Source organism: Canis aureus, chromosome 18 (assembly GCF_053574225.1).
Source record: "Canis aureus isolate CA01 chromosome 18, VMU_Caureus_v.1.0, whole genome shotgun sequence".
Lineage (NCBI taxonomy): Eukaryota > Metazoa > Chordata > Mammalia > Carnivora > Canidae > Canis > Canis aureus.
Window position 1 is genome coordinate 2,971,823 of NC_135628.1, and position 23,159 is coordinate 2,994,981.

The following is a 23,159-nucleotide window of genomic DNA, read 5'->3' on the forward strand; positions in this document are numbered from 1 at the left end:
ATAAGCATACTTCTATAGTACTGTTATGCTTCCTTATGATCAAATTCCAATGGTGGATATTTTGGTTTCGTTGATATTGTTCAGTATCGACACTATTAGCAATGACAGCGATGCTAAGGATATAATGTATGTGGAACAGCTTTAAAAAGTAAGGAAACCTTATATTAGACAAAGCTGAGCAGAATTGACTTTTCATTACTACCAACAATCACACATTCAAAGAGCCAAATTATATGTCATTTTTTTCTTTTTTACCATCATAGGCATTTTAATACTTGAATTACAAGAATGCAAATTATACATCCACTCATAAGTACACTGCATTGTTAAATTTATAGGATCTGCATCTAAGATTCACCTGATGAAAGTGTGTGAAAGTCCTTAGGCCTATTCTGTGTGCTGGAAAGGGAGAAACATTTCAAACATAGTAAATGTTCTCTTGACAATCACAGTGTGGGAGTACATTGCTTACTCGTGAAGCAACATCTTATTTCTGAGGTCTAGCCAGAACTCTCCAGGGCAGCAAAATATTAAAAAGGTAGGGCAGCTTTTAGCTATGCCTGTTTACTTAAACTCAAAAAAGAAAATGGAAATGTTAGCATTGAACAATGATCAGAATCATATTAAGACTGTGGTGCTTGAAACCAAACTGTGTACTTTCAACATGAAATATGTTTACGATTTTAAATTCTTTCCAGTCAAAATAAAAAATATCAGCTCTTTACAAAGCAAGTATTTTGGCATTGCTAGTATAAGCTTACCCTAAATTCCTGTCAAAAGGCTAATTTTTAATCCCCAATTATGTTTTTAATTCTGTTATTTATATATCTTACATATATTATTGATAGTTGTGCCTCTACTCTTGCATTTCATCAAAATAGCTTTATGAACATGATCTAATATATTCAATTTTTTAATTAAAAATTTAAAAGTTTGTCCTTCTCCTGGTAAGAACACTCTTGGTACTGTTAAAAATATCATTTTAGTGCATATTTTTATAAGGCAAGGAAACATATAGAGTCCATGTAAATATGGACTAAATCACTAAAAATATTTCATTATTATAAGTCTAATTGTGAAGACTAATAGTGATGATAATACTAAGCTATTTATTCAGATATATGTCAGTTCCTTTCCCAGGACACACGCTTCTGTCCAGCAACCTGAAACAGATTTTATGGTCTAAATGGATGATCTAAATCCTCAATAGATATTTCCGGGTTTCTTATCCCACTAAGATTCCTGCTAAGCAGTTGCAATTTTCTCTTCTCACTGAGGTTAGCAATGAAATATCAACCATTTTTTCTACCCAATCTCCCAATAAAAATGTAATTCAATCTGATTAATTCTCAAGGTAAAACACTCTGAATATTTTAAAGAGAGTAGTGAGGCTTCGCTTCAGCCCCACAATGGGACTACTACTACTATTTCCATCAAGTAATCCTTGCAGTTGCTCTTGGTAACAATCCAGCGGTCTTTTGTCATCTTTTTGATGATAGTGGTTGCTAAATTAGCTTGGATTTGCTATTTTCACCAGCCCTGGATCTTTTTAGAAGGCATTTTTATCCAGAGCAGCAGTAACTCCTAGAGCTAAACGTATAACTTTCACTATCTCTTCTTGAAAAGTCCCTGAATTATTTGTGCTAGACAGCATGTGTCTCAGCAATTTACTGTAAAGAAAGTACTCACTCAAAATTCTCTAGTCCCATGGCAGCTCATTCAAGAAATTATATATATATATATATTTTTTTTTTCTGCTGAAAATTCCTAAGTGTTGTATTAGAAAATAATCCCTCCATTCTCCTTCTACATTTCTTCTAATAGTCCTCACCCATATCTTTTCCTTTCTAATTTCAGGCACATCTTCTTCCTTTCCCCACTTATAGATGAGAAAGTCATGTCTCAGGTTACCAGTCCAATACCTATTAAGAACCAGAATATAGTCCCCTAGTTTCCATTTCTACTCTCTTCCTGATGTTTCTTTCACTTTTTTGCCTTTTACACTTTGTGAGGCTAATATTACTAGTTTATAGTGCTATTAAATATCAGCTGTTCTTTATCAGTACAGAAATGGTTTAAAAGTAAGCTTATTTGAATATAAAGGATTCAAAGGCAGTCACTATTTACCAACCCATATCCTCTTTCTCCTTACATTCTAGTAGCAATTAAGTTTCATCATTTGTGCCAGACACTGTCTGAAAAACAAACAAAAAGAAATGAGTAAAAATACATAGGTCATATGTGCTGTGAAACTTCCTGGAAAACTTTATATCCCTAATTAAACAAGAAAATGATTGATAAAAACAAGAAGAAGAAAAAAGGGAAAAAATAAAAGAGGGGAAAAAACAAGAAGAAGAAAAAAGGGAAAAAAAAACAAGAAGAAAAAAGGGAGAAAACAAGAAGAAGAAAAAAGGGGAAAAAATAAGGAGAAAAACTTTCTCAATCTTTCTCTCTGTGCTTCCTTCTGTTTCTCTGTTTGTCTAACTGTCTTTAGATGTATTTTTAGGTGAATATTATGTGTGGAGCTGCAGCATTTACAATTTATAGTCATGAGTGTTAGCCTGAGCAAGAAAGTTATTATACCAAGAAGAGCAAAAACCCAGGAAAAGCTCAGGCCTTGTATGACATCATGGACAACCTGAAGTGATCAACCAACCGTGCAACAGTCCACTTGAGGTAGGATAGGAGAAACTGTCTGGATAGTAAACTACCTTTATACGTATATTCTCTGCCCTGTAATTAGAGTAGTCTAACTGAAACCAATGCTTATGATAAAGAGATTCTAAATAACAGTAAAATACCTGTAGGGAAATAACTTTTCTAAATTGAAGAGTTTAGTCATACATTTTCTAGCAAGATGTTCTAAGAGGTCCTTATTAGTAAATGTAACACTGAGTCCTTACTCAGCCTCTGGATTATAGGCTTACACATACTTGAGGACTGTCCTACAATTTAATCTCTAACTTCTATATTATAATGACTGTTTCTTAAACTATTCTTTGAGTTTGAAATTAAAAACTTCTTGAACATTTACAACTGATATAAGCAACCCTATAAATAGCTATCATATAATTTAAAACTCATTTTTACTGTTTTTATTTACCAGTTGCAAATAGCTAAATTTAAACTCTTTTCATAAGGATAAGTTCAATCATTTACTCAGTTTTGGCCACAATATTTTTGTTTCTATGATATTACAAACATAATAACTGCAATGAAATCTCCATAAAAAGTTACCTCCCCATTGAGAATTAATTAATTTTTAAAGATTTTATTCATTTATTCATTTATTCACACACACACACACACACACACACACACACACACACACACAGAGGCAGAGGGAGAAGCAGGCTCCATGCAGGGAGCCTGACGTGGGACTTGATCCGGTCTCCAGGATCAGGCCCTGGGCTAAGGGTGGCGCTAAAATGCTGAGCCACCCGGGCTGCCTTATGTATCTTTTTAATAACTGTATTCCAAGAATGAAAGAGACAGGAAGAGAAAAGCAAGAAAGAAGGAGAAAGTACTGTAGAGTATGAGGGAGGGAGGGAGGAAGTGGGGAGGAGGTGATGGAGAAAGTACAGTGACTTGGCACATGTTTTTGTCTGTTTTATATTATCTGTAAAATGATCATGGGACTAAATGTAGAGCATCTTATTCATAAACACTATTTGCATTAACTTTAAAAGTGCAAAAAAAATCCAATCATCCATTTTGTTAAGTCAAGTCTTAGAGCAAGATTTTTACCAAATGTAAATAAAAATCTCATGGTTAAAGATATTTTTGCATCTCTGGGCAAAGGATATTTAAACACAAATGCATGTGGTTGAATGTGAGTTCTGTATGTTTGAGTGTGTTATGTGTGTGTTGTGCGTGTATGTATGGGAATGGTGTTTACACACACCTCTCAAGAAATGGTCTTCGGAGAAAAGATATGGAAAATATGTGAGTATTGTCTAGCACGTATAATTCAGGACAAACATGGGTTAAAGGTTAAAGTAGGTAGGATTCATTTGATCTCTTTCATTTCTTGGGAACAAGCTATTTTTGGTTAATTGATTTTCACAGCTCATTGAGTCATGTTCACCTGCTAAATGTCACCTTGTTTTTTTGCAGTGATTGTTTGCACTTGAATGGTCCGTATCACCACTTGAGGTATAGTTTGTACCATAGTGTTAATTGTAATTTCTACCTGAGGTGTAAATATTGTAATTTTACTATGTCTGTCTTTCTTTGAAATATTAACACATCTCTAATTTTACTGGGTCAAGTCAGCTTTCCTGATAACGATTACTTGGAATCAAATAGAGCGCAGAAAATCCTCTGGAGGCACAAGATTGCTTGAAACCCAGAATGTACACAAACGTTTAAGAGAAAATTCGCTATAAAGTTTCTAAAAGGTTTGCATCACCTAATGTGCTTAAAGTGAAATAATCTTCATCATCTTTGTCAACTGATGATTGCATGTCTTCAGCAGGTGTGACAGACTATTTTAAAGAACTTAATGAAAATATATAGAAAACAATGCTGAGTTGAATGGAATACAGACTTCGCAGATTGAAATAGTATTGCCTTTAGGAAGAGGATGTTCAATATCGGATATAATACGTCAGAATGATATAATGATATGATGATATAAATATAAATATAAAAATTTTTTATAATTTTCAAATGGGTTTGGTTTTATAAAACATCTTTGAAATTTATTGGTATTTAGCTTATGAGTGGAAGATTTCATTTCTGAATCCTTGATTGAAGCTAATCAATGTAAGTGACAAAGATTCATGGGAACAATACATTGAAGCTAAACTAAAGAATCAAATTGGGGAAAAAAAAATATATATATATTTTTAAATCTATATAAAGATAAGCTACATAAGTCGATTGATATCTACTTAGGTTTGAACTCCATTTCACCTCCTGAACTGGTCGCGTTACTCAACAACAGAAAACCAACCAATGATCACTTGAGCATAGGTGGGTATTTGAAGAAATGAAGTGGTGTTTTTTTCAGCTACTATCCAGTATCATATCAGTCATTCACTAACTAAGCAAGTATCAAAAGCTAACAACCCAATGCATGACAAAGTTGAATGCCATCCTGCATTTCTAGGCATTCGGACTGACATGACTGAGAGAGTTGTAGAGATTTAGGTGACTTAATATGGAATATTTTCAAAGCCTGATTCATCCAAAAGTAGATTTGATGTTTCCTTTCCAAGCTACTGTAAACAAAAAAGGTGACTCTAATCTCATCGAACTGTCTTGTATATTCTGCCCTTGGAAAAGCGATATCTGTCCTTAAACTTTCAGCATAATACACTCACCTCGGTCACTCTGAATTATTGGAGGTCTTATAAGTTATGATCTGAGGGTACTGGTGAGGGATTTTCCACCATGTCTTAGTGAGGAGGTCTGCAAACCGTTTTTACAAAAACAACCGCACAGATGGCCAAGATTTACCAAGGCAAAACAAAACCCAACCATTTCAGCACTCTGGATGTCAATCCAAGGCTTGCAAATAATATGAGAAACATTTATTCTTGAGAAATAAATTTCTGTTGTCTCTAAGCTACATACTCTGTGGTACTTTGTTACAGCAGACCGAACCAGACTGAGACACAGGAATACAGATGAGCAAAAACCTTTCTTAGCCTGAATCTACAGGTTGCAATGATCTATTGATCAGAGTTAATTTGACATTCTTGTTTTGATGGAATTAACACTGCTTTTCAAAATCACAAAGCTGGTGTCTCATCTTTCTTGGCTTCAATTCTCTTTCCTCATCCATACCAAAAGCACAAGAATTCAATACTCAATATGCATTTCTACTCCTCTTCCTTCCTCTGTCTTTGTTATTCGTAGCCTACTTGTCAGGCATACATTAATATTTTACAGCAACAACCTCCTACTCTTCTGGCCTCTAGTTATTTGTCTATTCAGTACATTCTCTGCTCTACAGCTGGAGTGATCTTTGCAACATGCTAATCTACTTTCACTCTTCACAAGTGCAAGCTTCTCCATAGTTTCCCATTTCAATCACTCTACAGTCTAATTTTCTTGCACATGGCTGAAACGCTATATATTCCTACTTGCATAAAGTTTCACCTCATAACCTATATGCCAACAAGCTGAAACCACAATGTGCCATAGTCTTGCTTGCTTCAGATCTTTACGTATGTTATTTTCTCTGCTAGAAATATCCACTTCCTTATCTCATCCAACATTTTCTCCCCTATTCCCGATGACTTTACCTGGCTAATCCTAATCATCCTTTAGATTTTATATAAACATAATTTTCTCTGGGAAGCTTCCTTCCTTAAAGTCCTTCAGAATAAAAGCTCCTGCTATACACTCCTATTGTATTTCAACCTGTAGGGTAATCAGATCTCTGAACCACTTTACATAGCAAATGTTCAATAATTATCTAATGGACAAATGAATGAGTAGAACTCTGAATATAGTATTAAAATTTTAGTTGAGCAAAGTTTAATGTTGGGCCCTGTGAAACTTGGCATATTGGTTAAAGTATGTGCACATTTCCCAGCTCTAGCCAACTTTCCATGATTAAAACCATAAATTAAAGAAGCAACTTGCTGACACTTTGTCAGCATTCAATCAACTCCCCCCAGCGATTATCTAATTTTCTCCTGAAATAAATTTTCTCCTTCCACACTCCCTCAGGCAATAGACTGAGTAAACAGATGAACCTTGAAGTGAATTCTGTAGGACATTTAAGCTCTTTATATATATGTATATGTATACATATTTCAAACTTTAGAAATTCACATTCTTACTTCATTTGTATTTGTATCTCTGTACCTGTGAATAAAAAAACCACCACAAAGTAATTGTGTCATTGGTAGATTAAACATTTGTCTTACCCATTAATAATTTGTTTTGGCATTATAGATAAGTAGGAACTGGTATTTGGTATATTTGTCATTACTAATAAATATGTTCTGAAGGTCAAAGCATCAAATGACTTTATGAGCCCAGGAATAAATTATTAGCTTACTATGTTCTAATTCTCATAACTAAGGTGTTTAAGAGCTCCAGGATGAATATATCTGGGAAGGCAGTAGGTTGAATGCTAATTAATGGGCTCTTCTATAAGGGAAATGATCGATTTTATTATAATTACATAGAAAATAAATTTTAGATATTAATATAAAAGCTATGTATGTCAAATTAAAGTCTTTGAATTACATGCATGTCTATAAGTGGTGACTAAATAGTGTATTGCATGAGGTAGATATTTCAATTTTCAAATATTTATTTATTTATTTTTTGTTTATTTACACGATGACATCTGCTTCCTCTAGTAAATAAAATAATGCTGAAAGGGCACATAGAAGTTTTATTAAGGTTGGGAGAGAAACAGATTCAATTCTATAAACTATTATATTCTATATATTTACATATAACAGACATCTCTGTGTATGTGTATGTGTATACTCATCGGTGAAAGCAAGGCAAATGTAATCTCTTAAATATCAATTTGGGCTTGGAATATGTAAGTAAGTTGAGGCATATTTTGCTAATTTTTAAGAGATGTCAAGTGACGAGTCATTGGTGACAATGATTGTTAATTGTGTTCCCTTAAAATTCATATACTGAACTTCTAGACCTTAGCACGTTAAAATATGACCTTATTCTGAAAAGGGTCACTGGAGATATAATTGGTTAAGATAGGGTCAGGCTGAAGTAGGGTGGGACCCTAAATCAATATGACTGGTGTGCCCTTATACAAAGAATGCCATATAAAATAAATAAAAAGACACCCAGAAAGAAGACCCTGTGAACACCCAGTGAGAACACCACTTACAAGTCCCAAAGACACAGATTGCCAGCAAACTTCCAAAAGCTAAGACAGAGGGATGGAACAGACTTCCTTACAGCCCTGGGAAAGAAGGATGCTTGCCAACATCCTGATCTCGGACTTCTAGCCTTCAGAACTGTGCATCAATAAACGTCTATAATTTAAGCCAACCATCTTGCGGTACGTTGTTACCTGAGCAAATTAATACAATGACCAAATACCTATACCTATTTATAACCATGAGTTATAGACTCATGAAGACTTTAGCTGATTTGGACTCTAAGTATTTTAGCTAAGAGACATTAACTCAAATATAATCAGGGTAGGATTAGCTTGACCAACGTGCATGCATTAGTGTGAGATGCACATCAATCTCCGGCGAGTGTTAATTGGAATGGTCACTCAAGCTTGCTCTGTCTCTTCAAATTATGTTTTGTGTTATTTCTTTTTTCTTTTTAGGTTGCTTTGTAATTTTTTCTTGGTAGCAGGACGTAATGTGCCAGGTAAAAGGGATTATTTCAGTAGGCCTTTGGTAACGTGGTGGTAAGATGTGGGGGCAGAGGAAGCAATATGTCTATAGCTCATATTGGGTCTCGGTCTTTCAGTGAGCCTATGCTTTCAGACGGTGAACATCACAGTGTTTCTCTGTTTTTTTCTCTCCCCTTAGTTGGGACAGGATGGGCTCATGTGGACTGAAGACCGGTACTTTCCTTCTCACTCATGGAAGGCTTGAGTTGGGTATTTCCCTTGCACCAGGTCTGCTATGCTGTGATAATAAACACCCCAGTGGCCGATGAGCCTTTGGTTAACGAGTTTCTCCTGAAGGCAGGCCTCTCAAGGACAGTACGCTCTGGTATCTGTGGAGTTTTCTATAATATATGCTGTGAGAACCTTGTTAAGCTTTTGGAATTAAATCTCATAACATTGTGGGAGTCCATCTGTGACTGGGTACCCCTAGAGTTTTTAAGACTCACTGGCATCCAAGCCAAGGTTCTTGGCAATTTGTCATTTATAGTTCAGGTTTTCCTGGTTTCTGCAGAAATTTACACTCATCTCCAGTAAGTAGGAATTCCCTATATTTACCTATTTCTCTCCAGTCACTGTGGTTTGCCCTGTGGCCTCTCCTTTTTATTATTATTTTTTTGTTTCTGCTTTTTTTTTTTTTAAAGTAATCTCTACACACAGAGTGGGACTTGAACTCACTGCCTTGAGATCAAGTCACGTGCTCTATAGACTAAGCCAGCCACGTGCGTGCCCCCTCCTTATTCTTACAGATCCGAGAATTATTCATCTTTCTTCCTGTTGAGTTGTTTGTTTTGTTGTGTTTATTTGCTATTAGGATGGAGTGGTACATTTCAACTCCTTCCACCTGGAATCAAAAACCAGAAGCCCATTTACCTGGTTTGTAAACACTTCTAAGCTTCTCAGGAAATGAGAGGCCTGTTTTCTTCTTAAAATTATGGATGGCATAGCAACATTGCACTTTTTAATATTTGAAGTTATAACTCTGATTTCATTTTATTTATTTATTTATTTTTTTAAGTAATGTCTACATCCAAACTGCTGTGCCACCCAGGCTGCCCCATAACTCTGATCTTAAAATTTGCCTCGGCATATTATAAATCTTATCTTTTGAAATTTTGGCTGAAAATCATACATGTATTAAGGTAGAATCATCACGATACTATAATTATTTCTAGTGTGTTACGTTTTGCTCAATTTTTATATAATATTCCTAGTTATTCAAACATGTTTCTCCCCTTTAAAAATAACTATGGATTTAAAAATATGTGATGAAATATAATAAGAATTGTAAGTCAAAATACAACCAAAATCAACATGATAGTATATGTGTATCTCATTGAAATGTGTAAAAATTGCACTAATTGTAGACTGTGCTTTTCTTCTTTGTCATTACTTAGAACTGGAATACAAGACTATAGTTACTTAGTAAAAGAAATGTGAATAATGAAAACAGATGTGGAATAAATATATTAGGCTTAAAAACAGTATATTTGCAATTTCATCTATGTACAGATACCTTTGCTTAGTACCATCCTTCCCAGAGTTCCTTAAGACTCCATAATGCCTTATTGTTCAGAAAGTGTGAATATTCTCATTTTTTTTCCTAATAATGATCTTACTTAGCTTATGAACATATAAAATAGCATCTTGTTTTCTTCAATTTAATGCTCACAACAACTTTGTACAGGAGAGAACTTACATGACTTACCCAATAGAGAAAAATAGAGGTTAGGCTGGAACATTGCATCATCACCATCTTCAGAAGTGTCCAGGTGGCAAGATCGGAACACAGAACAAAGGAAGGAACATCTAGTGGTTCCATCACGGCCTGTGTGTGTGTGTGTGTGTGTGTGAGCTACCAGAGTAGTTCTGTGTAGCTGTTAGGGTGCCCTGTAGCAGCACACAAACTATTCTCAACAATTGTGGGGAGATTTTAATTAAAATGCAAATAATAAAAAATGATGAAAGGGAAAAAGACAGCACATCGCAGCTGTGTGATGCCATTCACTGCTTTCCAGATCAAATTGCTGTGGCTTTTGTTATTTAGTAAACCTGTTTTCGACTCTGATGTATCTTAAAGTGCCGCAAAGGTTCTACTACACTACAGTGCAAGCAAGCTGCGAGACAGACTCAGGGAGATGTTCCTAGTTGGCGGACTCTGATTCTCAAGACGAGTACAGCCATTCTAGGATTCCTTTGAAGGTGTTAGGGGTGCCTGTGGTGAATTATCCCTTGGGGCTAAAGCCTTTCCCGATCCCCCTACAAAAAGTGAATCCCTTTCTATTCCAAACTAACCACAGCGCTTTGCCCCATCTCTGTTGTTATAACTTGTGAACCTTGGGTGGGGGGAGGGTCCATCTCCCTCCTTTCCCCCATCCCTACCTCATTCCACTCCAACGCAGGTAGAATTGAAACTCTGAATTATGCAGGTACCATGGCTAGTCTTTTAAGTGGTCCCTGGAATGACTCTTCCCACCCTCCCGGCCCCCCAGCCCCTGCCTAGGGTGCCAGAGAAATGAGAAGCTTTCAGGCTGCTCTCAGCTAATGTCTCAGGTTCTCTCTCCCTGCCTCTCTCACTCATTACCCAGCCCCTTCCCTTGCTCTTGTGTCTCTCTGGCTTGTAGATCCCTCCCCCTTCTTTCCATGAGACACAAAAAGGACAAATGCCTGTGTCTGGGGCTCCATCCTTCTGTCCTGATGGTGCAGAGAGGCAAGTGACGATGGGCCCTGTGCAGGGCAAGAGGCAAAGCCTTCTGGCTCTCTTGTGTGCTCACCTTTTCTTCCTGTGTGGCGTGTTCATTCTTCCAGGGCAGATTTTCTCTTCTCACTAGTATTATGCTGAAATATAAAGGACTAAAGTCCACTTGTGTGTTTACAAAAATGAGTAAAAAGATCCTCTGTGGCCTGTTTTGTTTCTCGGCCGCAGCGTGGCCACCAGCCACACAGGGAGACATCCTCTGTGTGTTCCAACGTCAATCACCACAAGTCTACATGGAGATTTCAGTCAAAAAAGAAGTCAGTTAGGGGCACTTGGTTTGGTTCAGTAGGCTAAGCGGTTAAGCATCTGACTTTGGCTCAGGTCATGATCTCAGGGTCTTGGGATCGAGCCCCAAGTCAGGCTCCACACTCAGCAGGGAGTCTGTCTGTTTCTCCCTCTGCCGCCTGCCCCCCACCCCAGGCTCATTCTCTTTCCCCCTCTCTCTCTCTCCAATAAATAAATAAAAACTTAAAGAAATGTTAGTCAAAAAGCTCAAGTAGAAACTATTTTTTTTGCCCTTGTTATTCATATATATGAATACATATATATATGATAAAATATATAAACATTTCATGCATAAACTCATACAGGATAAATAGGCTTAGAAATCTGCGTTTTGGGTTCTATTTTATTCGCACTCCAAACATTCTACCCTGAGTCATATTACAGTCCTTTGCTCACATGTTTGCCTTTCCTCTAAGATATGGACCATATATTATCAACCTGCTTTTCTTGGATACCTACATGGGTCACAGAGAATTGATTCTTGATGCATGACAATTCTAAGGCCTGACGGAGCTACTGACTAGGCTACCGAATGAACACATCAGTGAGTACGATAGTAACCTGACGAGTTCAATAACAACATATACGTCATTCACTGTTGGGGTTGAGGAAACTCTGGAAGCAGCTGCGAAGTCACCGTGATTGTGCACATGTGCCACATTTCAGAGATTACTGCTAAATGAAGATCAAGTTAGTATTTGTATTTCCCCAGGGAAAACAGAGACTTGAATCTCCAAGACAAGTGGCTGCCTTACAGGTACTGGCTGAGTTTTAATCTGCAAAGGGAAGAAAGAGGGTAAGAAATTTAATCTTATACCCTGTTTCCAAGCTAAATCATCTCACCCTTTCAGACCTATTCCTCATCCCATCCACAGAGGGAGAAGGGGGAAAGTAATTCCCGGCGCTGCTTCCTTCTCCCTGGCAGTCCCTGTGTCAATGACACTGGCCCACAGACTGAGGGAAAATATTACCCTCATTCTTCCCCAAACACAGGCCTTGCAAATGGCCTTCTTCACTTTGGTCCTTCAGGCTGTGCTCACAACAGCTCTGCAATGAGCATGTTTAGACTATAGGACGTGTCGCCAGGATGATGTAAGCCTTCATAACATGGCTGTCCTGATGATTTTTAAAAGGATCACTGCCTTTGAGTTTGGAAGTGCATAATCTGGTCAGGAAAGATCCAATGTGCTTTTTTGATTTGTGAAATTTTGATGTCACATTAGGCATGGTGAGTTGCATAGAAAAGAGATGGTTGACAATCCTCTCTAGCCGTTTCATTTTTGTTCACATTTAGGTGTGTGAAATCATTCTAAGTGGTACTGAGACTTTTACCCCAAAGTATTATGAAATCAGATAATCCTTTTTAAGCATTAAAAGTATGCTGGCAACCTTACATAGCTCATCATTTAAATATCGTGCCAAAAGATGCTTATTTAAATATTAAATAATACATAGCTTACATAATTTTTAAAGAATACATTTAAAATGTTTTAGAATTATAAAAGGTATTGGCATAATTTTATAATCATTAAAATCAGCTGGAAGTTACTAATCAGAGTGCATTTGGGGGCAGTTATTAAATGTAAAAGGGCTAAGGTTGGTGAATCCAATCCACCCTTCATATTCCAGGGAAACAAAGTGCTGGAATGATGGAACTTCATCACAGTTTTGCAGAGCGAGGGTCTCATTCTCTAACTCCAAACCCTGTGGGTGACAGAGATGACACGATTTCTCTTCTTCTTCCCTAAATATCCCACCTCACCCTGCACTGCATTTCTTTTTGCTTGTTTATTTGTTTCTTTACTGATGGTCCTTTGGAAAACCGAAAACTTGATATTCATTATCTCACTGTTGCCTGGACCTGAGATGGATCTCTACATCCGTAGACTCTTCTCACTTATTTTTCTTCCATTAACATCTTGAGCAAGACAGAGGAGGAAGACAGGAAGCGGTCAACCTGATGAGCATCTGCTGACAGGGGACATCAGAAAACAACTATCTGGATGGTCACCTCATACAAAAACACACTTGAAATAAACTTGACAAATCAAAGTGTAGGTTGTGAGAGTCATAAAGTATGAAGCGATAAACTCAGGGCTCATTTCTTCTACTTTTATATATCAAGGAAAGCACTTCCATTGTAATAATTAATTGACTAAGATTGTATTGAAATATATGAAATAAAAAGAAAGAAATATATGAAATACAACAAAGCCCTGACCAAAGAGAATATGAGAGTCTACTACAAAGTTATTTTTCTCAAGGTCAAGCTGTATATACAATTTGAAATATTTTCCAACCAAACTTTAATGAATCAGAATAGACACTGTCTTCTCTCTCTATCTCCCTCTGTTTTTAAGGTATAAGAAGCAGGTGTCCCAGGAATTGATATTTTGTCACTTTGCCATTCAATATTATATAATATATTTAAGCTCCGCTCTAGAATAAAAATTAGAAGGGCAAACGAATATTAAGAAGGATGAATCTAATTTAGAATGGCTTTATGTAGCAGCTTATGGTGGGATATTGATAGATTTTTAAAAAATTTTAAATATAATGATTTCTTTGAATTTTTAATCTTTTAATGATTATGACCATTTATATTTATGTTTTGCATGGCATTTTGTTTCAGAGATATATTTATTTGTCTTCTTAAAAATTGCCTTCTGCTCAGCATCATAGAGCAAATATATAAAGTTGGTATAAATAGCTCTAGGTTAGCTAAAAACAAAGCGAGTCTGACAATTCAGAAAAAAAGGTCATTCCCAACTATAGGGAAAAAGGCAGTTAGTTGGCAGCTACAATATTCATTTAATGCAAGTCATAATTTGCATGCAAATGTATGACTCTGATGTTATGATATTCAATAAAGAAATGTTAGCCTTCTAGCTATAATAGAATCATTAACCGATGAGGGATAATATCAGCATTTTTGGTTGTTTTTGAAATGATTGTTGGGTTGGCCAGGTGGAGATTTTGCAATAATTGAGTTGGGATATCTCCCACCTGATGGGTTGTTTTCCCTTTGATTGATTCTGCTACAAAATGTTATTTCCCAGCCTCGCTCTTCTGCCCTGTGAAAGCCATTGAGCTGGCTCACGTTCCTAAGCACTGATCCATTTAGCTATTGCTCTGTTGAATATAATGGTGCTGAAATGGCTTGCTCCGGTTTGAGGGAGTGAGTGCGTGTGAGTGAGCGAGTCTGTGGTCACATAACTGTAATCTTAGAGCTTAGCAAAGACCTCCAACTAGCTTCAGCCAACCCCATTCCTATCCACACCATCAATAGTTTAATTATTTCCAAGGAAGGTCCTTTCCACACAGTTGTATTGTAAGTGAATTGTAACTGCTTTCCCCTAATTGTCTGCTTTGTACTTTATTCACAGACATGCTCTCCTGCAATGGCGTTGATCAACACATTGCTCCCACTTTTTTTTTTTTTTTCTCTTTTGCCCGAATCTGACTCATTCAGATTTTCAGGCTATTTGTAGAAGATGTCTCATTAGCCCCTGCATGTAAGATTAACGTGGAGGCAGATTTTGAAATTATTTCTGGTATTTTTGGGTCTTCCAAAAGATATGCAAAAAAGACTTGCTATTTTATCGTGCAAAAATGATTTTTTAGCATTTAATAAGGATAATGTGCATAAATGAAATATATACTTGCTCAGCCACAGATATCATAAAATATAACCTCAAGTTTATGTTGGTGTATTTTTTTAAGTAAGAACTTTGTAAATATTACTTACTGCAAACTTCCTTTTATAGGAAAATAGATGCATTAATTTCAGGAGAAAGAATGTTTTTCTTAGTTCATGATGTTAATGATTCAGTTATTTATATATACAATACCTACTACAATACCTACTAGAGATACACATTGAATTGGCTTTTTGTTTTCTTCTTTTATTTGTTTAACTGTGCCAAGTATCTTTATTTTCTTTTAACTTTTTAACTTTTTATTTAAATCCCAATGAACTTACAATATAATATTAGTTCCAGGTGTGCAACACAGTGTTTCAACACTTTTGTACAAAATAACGTACACACAGAGGCCACATGGCCAGTGACTGAAAGCCCAATCTCTGTCACTTCCACTTCCAAATAGTGTGTGTGTGTGTGTGTGTAGAGGGTATATACTTGTTCCTGTGTCAAGTTGTTTGTGCAAGAGGTAGAAATATGGAGTTGTATAGGAGATAACAAATACTATGATCAATATCACAGTTTAATACATTAATATAAACTTGAGGTTAGATTTTATTGTAATGGGGCTGCCTTGGGGGTGGGGTCCCTAGATAGCCGCAGGTCTTTGCTGCAGGTCACCAAGAAGACCAAGGGATGAGAAAACGAGTGGGTCCAGCTCCACCCACTCAACTCTACCTGGAAAGTGAGGAGGTGGCCACAGATGGAGCTCTATTCAGACTTTGGACAATGGGTTTTGGAGAGCTCTTGCGTTAGGACTCAACCCAAACTTCTTGGGCATAATAGCATGTTGTATAATTTGTAAATGTATATAAATCTGCTTTATGAGGTTGGAATGTGTGTGTGTGTAGCGGCTCTAACTTATTATTTTGTAGGTTTGCCACTAACCTGTTTACTCAGTCTTACGGGCTATCAAAAAATGGAATATCTTGATATAATATATACATGAGGGCTCCTGATAGAACTGTTCTCACCTGATTAGTGTCCTGCACAAATGTGTGCTTCAGTAAAGAAAATGCACGTAAATCAAAATTCTTATAAAATGTCCTATACTTGAACATTTTTATACTTAATCTTTTGTAGCTTTTCGCAAGAAATTTTTTAAAGATTTTATTTATTTAGGGATCCCTGGGTGGCGCAGCGGTTTAGCGCCTGCCTTTGGCCCAGGGCGCGATCCTGGAGACCTGGGATCGAATCCCACGTCGGGCTCCCGGTGCATGGAGCCTGCTTCTCCCTCTGCCTATGTCTCTGCCTCTCTATCTCTCTGTGTGACTATCATGAATAAAAAAATTAATAAATAAATAAATAAAAAATAAAAAAATGTAAAGATTTTATTTATTTATTCATGAGAGACACAGAGAGAGGCAGAGGGAAAAGCACGTGGGACTCGATCCCAGGATCCCAGGATCATGACCTGAGCCAAAGACAGATGCTCAACCACTGAGCCACCCAGCGGCCCCTCAAAAATCTTTTTTTGACACCTATGTATGTTCATATTTTGTCTTCCCTATGCAGCTCCTTAACAAGCTCTAGAGAGCTCCAAACCAACTAAAATTATAATGAGTTCTGAAGTTGTTTTTATAAAGTAAACATAGTGTCCACAGATGAATCAAATCAATAACTTGGAAGCCTGTGTATACCATAATTTTATTATAAAAATTATACTTTTAATAGGTTTAGGACTATTTTAAAAGCTTACTTAAGTACTGCTAATCTTACAAATTCTTAAAGTTATTTCATGGTTTAACATTAATATGAATGTCTTAAGGCTATTATATTTAGAAAGGTGATTGAATTTTAATGTCTAAAGTACAATTATACATGCATAAGTATAGGAATATACTTTGATTAAAATTCTGAGAAGTTAAAAAGTGTGGAGAACACAGTGGGAAGAGATACTGAATACCTTTAGTAAGACATACTTAAGAGATATATGTTGAGAAGGGATTGGGAATAACAAGTTAGGTCATGGTGAGCATTTTGGGGAGAAGCATCATGAGGACTATGGCTCCATGGAAGTGTGATTAGATATGAGGTGTCTCGGCTGAAACCAGACTCCTTACTAGGGAAGGGGATCACTGTGAAGCCTGGCTGGGAAGAATGAAGAGAAGTGTGATCGCAGAGACTGGCCAGGTGCAGTGTGACATTTCCAGATCTGCAGAACTGTCCTCCCACCCACCGCATTTGCATAGGCTTCATCTGCACTTGCAGATGCAATCGTTGATCATTCACTTGCATGATGTTCCTTTCCCATAAGACACTCTACTCCAAGAAAAAAAAAAGTGTACACATATGTTTATGACAAATTTTCTTAATCCTTAATCAGTTCCAAATGTTTTTGAAATAAAATCACATTGGATGGAGAAAAAGAAAAAAAAGTATGATATATGTCTTTTAACTATTATGGGAATAGCTGAATTCTTTCACTTCTTGTCCAGTTCATGTGCTGGACGTGAGTGAGCGTTATTTTTTTTTAATTTTTTAAAAGATTTTATGTACTTATTCATGAAACACAGAGAAAGAGAGGCAGAGACACAAACAGAGGGAAAAGTAGGCCCTTTGAGGGGAGCCTGATGCGGGACTCAATCCCAGGACCCCAGGACCCCAGAATCATGACCTGAGCCAAAAGCAGATGCTCAACCACTGAGCCCCCTACATGTCCTGATAGACTGAAACTTCATTCAAGATTTGCATTATAATAATATCTTCTAAAGTTACTCTCTTGAAAGTAAGTAGATTTCATCAAGCCTACGTGTTCTAATATGAATAACAGGAAGAGTAGTTTTTCTTTATAGTATATAGAAAATCACCTAAGATTTTTTTTTGAAAAACAAATACAGAATTGCAAAATATTGTACACATTGTTTTAAACTTCTACTTTTGACTCTTTCTGAATAATTTTTTTTCAGGGCTGATATCTAGCTGGACTACACCAAAATAGAGTATATGCTGTATACTTATGCCTGGCACTATTCAGTTATTTAGAACCTTTGACAATATTGTGCTTGTAATATTATTGTTGTTAAATATTTTGAACATCACTCTTCTATATTTATTTGATTTATTCATAGGAGGTGAAAAGTTCCTCATGCATGGCTTATTCATGGAGAATAGTGGTGAAGAGGGACAGGTTGAGGAGACTTTTTTTGAATAGGCATATATATGAGCTCAAATAATCATCTACCAAAAAAAGTATGTTTATGTTGATGGCAGACATATGAATAAGATTGTCTCCAAAGTCTTTTTTAAGAATAACTTTTGCAAACTACGGTCTCAAAACTGTTCGACAGGCATTAAATTTAAGGTTGAGATAGCATTCTAGGTAATAAGAAAGAGAAACGTGAATGAGACATTTCATGTTATTTCATATCATTAACAACTTTAAAGTCAAAGAAAAAGATGTGTTTTATCGTTCGAAAATGTAATCATTTTAATCATTATTAAATTATACATATCGATGAGGCAGTGTCAGGAATGAACACACATACAATACTTATTATGGGCATACGAGTATCGCTTGTTGGAGAATGTAGTCCCAAATATATCTATGCACATACTCCTTGGCGTTGTTATAAACACACGCACACACACACATACACACACGCATGCACACGTACACATAAACACAGCTCTGATACGATCCATAAAATGTATTGGTAGTGAAAGGTGAAAGAGTACTGAATAATTAAAAAAGGAAAAAATAATGTTTCTTGCTCTTAGAACAACATGATTTTCCCTAATGTCTTTGTAGGTGCTCATATAATTGTTTAGTAAAATCATGCTTTTAGTTTTCTACTAAAAAATGATTAAAAATAAAAGTGATATTGTCTAGATGAAATAGACATGATTTCCTACAAAAACATAATTTTCTACAAGAGTTTACTGTTTCTTTTCACATTTTTTTCTGAATACTAATTATGTAAGTTTTATTCAAAAAGTAAAGGAAAACTCAAGTTTTGTGATGTTTTTTATAAAAACATTTAGCTATCACTTGCTCTGGTAAAATAAATAAAGAAAAACAAAGAAAGAAAGAAGGTGGGGATGAAGTAGCAGGAGAGTAAAACTATGATAATAAACCTCAAGAATGTAAAGCAGATATATTGCTGTGTCAGTGATCTATGATTATGTTTATTCTGTGGGGGTGAGGGGGGGAGTGGAGAAGATAAAGAAGTCATGTTTTTTAGAGAATTGTGTCTTCTATTGATTTTAAAGAACTAGCGAATATCCCAAATGTTCTACAATCTATTCTGCAAAGACCTATTTAAATTCATGTGGGATCAGAAAATGTCTGCAAGTACAAAATAAAAAAAAAATACATACATCTTGCAGCCTATACTGATAAAAGTCTATTTTCAGTTTTCTTTTAACTTCTGGGAACAATCTAGTTGGACATGACTGGTTCCTAGGTCCTTTGGGTGATGTTTAATGGGGGAGCTGTGGTTTTCCATAAGAAGATGACATCTTGGCTCATCCAATATAGTGGTTACTAGGCATACATGGCTAAAATTAGAGTTTCTTTTTTTAAGGTTTTATTTATTTATTCATGAGAGACACACAGAGAGACACAGGCAGAGGGAGAAGCAGGCCCCCTTCGGGGAGCCCGATGTGGGATTCCATCCCAGGACCCCGGGGATCACGCCCTGAGCCAAAGGTAGACACTTAATCTTTGAGCCACCCAGGTGGCCCCATTTCACTAAATTTAAAAATTAAATTGTTCTATAGGAACAATGGAGGAGACGGGTCTAGGTGGAAATTTAAGACATCCACAGCAACTGTTCCTTGACACTCCTAAGTCTGCACTGTGTGGGAGGCTTCCTCTAGACTTTTGTCCTGTGACCAATGTTAAGATCCTATAGTTGGGCCGTGAATCCCCTTGCTTCTTATGGTGCAGGATTCCTATACACTTACCTTATTCCATGCTCAGTTCTGAGTAACCCATTAAATAATTTAGCTGAATTATTCTCGCCAGTTTGTATGACACCCACCGTGTGTCTCAGGTAACAAGAGTTCACATTTGTATCTGTCTTTGGTGATGTCTCTCTTTCCTTAAATCTCAGATTAGTTGATTGTTCCATGTCTTAGCTTGAACCACCTTTAGGAAATATCATGGACTGGGAGGCTTACACAATAGAAATTTATTTTCTTGCAGTTGAAGAGCATAAAAGTCTAAGATTAAGGTACCAGGCTGGTGGGTTTCTGGTAAGAACTCTCTGGCTCGTAGCTGTTTGCCTTCTCACTCTGTCCTCTCCTTACATGGAAGGCAGAGAACTCTCTGGTGGCTCTTTTTATAAGGCACTAATCTCATCACAAGGGCCCCACTCTCATGTCCTCATCTAAACTTAATTACCTTCAAAGGCTCCAACTCCAAATACCATCGTAGTGGAGGTGACAGCTTCAATTTACGAATTTAATAGTGGTGGTGGTGAGGCATGGTCATGATTCAGTCCACAGCATACTGGGACCTCAGGTGTCTGAGAGTATCAAGAAAAAATATGATTACATACATCTATATGGATATTTTTTCTTGTTAAATCGATTAGAGTGATGTTCTTTCCGGCTTTCTGCATTCTAAGTAGGAGTTGAAAGGAAAATACACATTAATGTTTAAAACCACATATTTTTAATTTTACCTCCTTTCTAGAACCTTGGGGTAAAATATGATAGTGATTATCTAAAAGTGTTATGTCTACTTTCCTTATAGAGAAATAATACTGTGTTTTTATTTCAAATATGACAAATATTCTGTTTTCTACTCATTTCCTCAATACACGAGCACCTACTAGAAACGTGTGTTTACCCAAACACATATACATAACTTATCATTGCACATGTCAGCTCTTTTCAGAGTCTTGATCAAAACATGCAATGGGAACCCCATACTGCATTTATGCTTTGATTTTCCAGTTCAGTATTTAATAGAGAAAATATATGTTGTTTGGGTATTTACCTAATGTATTCTGTATCCATATAACGTCACGTTTCTTCTGCTGTAATGACTTCTTCAAGTTATTTTTTGTTGTTTTTTGTTTGGTTGGTTTTGTAATTGTTGTATCTAAAGAGAGCTCTGTCTTGTTTCCTCGTGTAAATATAATGACATGGTAAAGTAAGGCAGTTATGATGAACTAGAAATTATAGAGTTCATTTTATTACTCCTCAAGCCAGATCTAGGAAGGGTCTACTGGACTCACTTTATCCACCTAAAAGTGCTCACTTCTAGGTTTTAGGCTGTATTGAGCTCAGGCCAGAGAGCACCAGAGCGGTACAGATGGTAAACTTAACCACTGCTTTTATGGTGCCTCAAATTCTGGTTTCCTTCTGTTTGCTCATATTTGTATTTTTCCAAGTTCTCAAATAGCTGTCCCTACATTCTAGTCCAGTTTTTTCCAGTGGAGTTTAGTGGGATATAAAAGGTGTTTATAGGATATGTTAAAAGGATAAAAAAATGTGTTTATCCTCACTGGATCTGGAACCCTGATATGTATATTTTAAATATTTTTATTTTAAGTATTTGTAGAATTAAACATTGTTTTATGACTCTGATTAACTATGTCATACTTTGAGTATAGGTTTATCGTTTTGAACAAAAGAATCACATATTACAACGTTATGTTTGGTAGATGTTATTCTCCAACAAAATAGTATAACTGGATCCACATAGTTAGAATCCTATGCAATTTATTTTTTTTTCTAGTCAAAGAAAAACTTTTCATTCTTAATATATTTTCTTTTATGTTCTAGGAAGGAGGAGTAATACAGATGAAGTGGAATCCATTCATTCCTTCTACCAGAGGAAGGTGTCTAGAAAAACAAAATAAGAAAGCATAGCACCTGGTCTAATCTTTCTGTCAACTGGGCTTCCAAGTGAATAGCAGAAAGATATTTGCTAAGAGAAAAATGCTTTACCTGCAAAATGCTGATAGCAACATATCCTTGGCTAAAGGATGATACCAAAGAAATAAGACCCATGACTTAGATTCAGTGAGGCATGGCTCCCTGGAAAACCTCACTTGAGATAAGCAGCTCTATACAGTGTAAAAGGTGTTTTATAGTGTAAATGTTCCCCACTGTGTGAGGAACCCCACAAACCTCGGTTAAAGGCCTCATCTACTCGGGGCCAGAGATGCACACCTAATGGATCAGGGAAGAACCTGGTGAGCCCCTTGATGTTCTAGACTTCCTTCTGCTTTGTCAGAGTGTCTTGATTATTCTTTTAAATTATTTAGTAAAGTTTGATACTGGTTAATATCTAAAATTGTATGAGTCTGAATTGATAATCAGATCTTAGGTGATAGTACATACTCCAATTTTAAAAAATGGTTTCTAGTTATTTTCCTTGTCCCTCTTTTTTTTACATTTCCCCTGCATTATTATTATTATTATTATCATTATTTTTAATTTTTCTTAGTTCCTTGAGAGATTGCCCTTCATCTCATGAAAGGAACATTGTAAGTGCTTCTTTCTTCCTGGTTGATGTCCCCCCTAAAATCTGTTTGGGACAAGAGTGTGTTTCTTTCCCTAACTGCTCCCATAAATGAAAGATAATGAGGATAATGTAGAAATTATTTTTTCCACTGGAAATGTGTATATCTGTAGTTCCTAATTAGACAAAATCACTTGGGCATACTCATGAGATGGTGGTGTTGGTGATGTAGTTCCTTTTCTAAATTTTAGTACAAATATCTTAGAGTTAGGTTTGTACATATAAAACCTGAGGTGGTTTACTTTTTTGTTGAGTACAATATATTCATGGTAAAAATGGGAAGCAATGCTTAATCTCCTCACAGGTGTATACTAGAATTTTTTTTCTTTTTTTTTAAGATTTTATTTATTTATTCATGAGAGAGAGAGAGAGAGAGAGAGAGAGAGGCAGAGACACAGGAAGAGGGAGAGACAGGCTCCATGCAAGGAGCCTGATGTGGGACTCACACCCTGGGCCGAAGGCAGGCACTAAACCACTGAGCCACCCAGGGATCCCCTTTTTTTCTTTTTTGAATTCCTAACTTAGAAAAAAAAACTGACACAATTAAAGAAAAATAGAAATTAAAGACAGTTTATAAAAAATAAAATC

General features: G+C 36.2%; 1 pseudogene; it reads left to right on the forward strand.

The window, feature by feature from the left end:
• Positions 1-23,159, forward strand: part of LOC144288461 (elongation factor 1-alpha 1-like) — a 100,639-nt pseudogene that overhangs the window by 70,985 nt on the left and 6,495 nt on the right.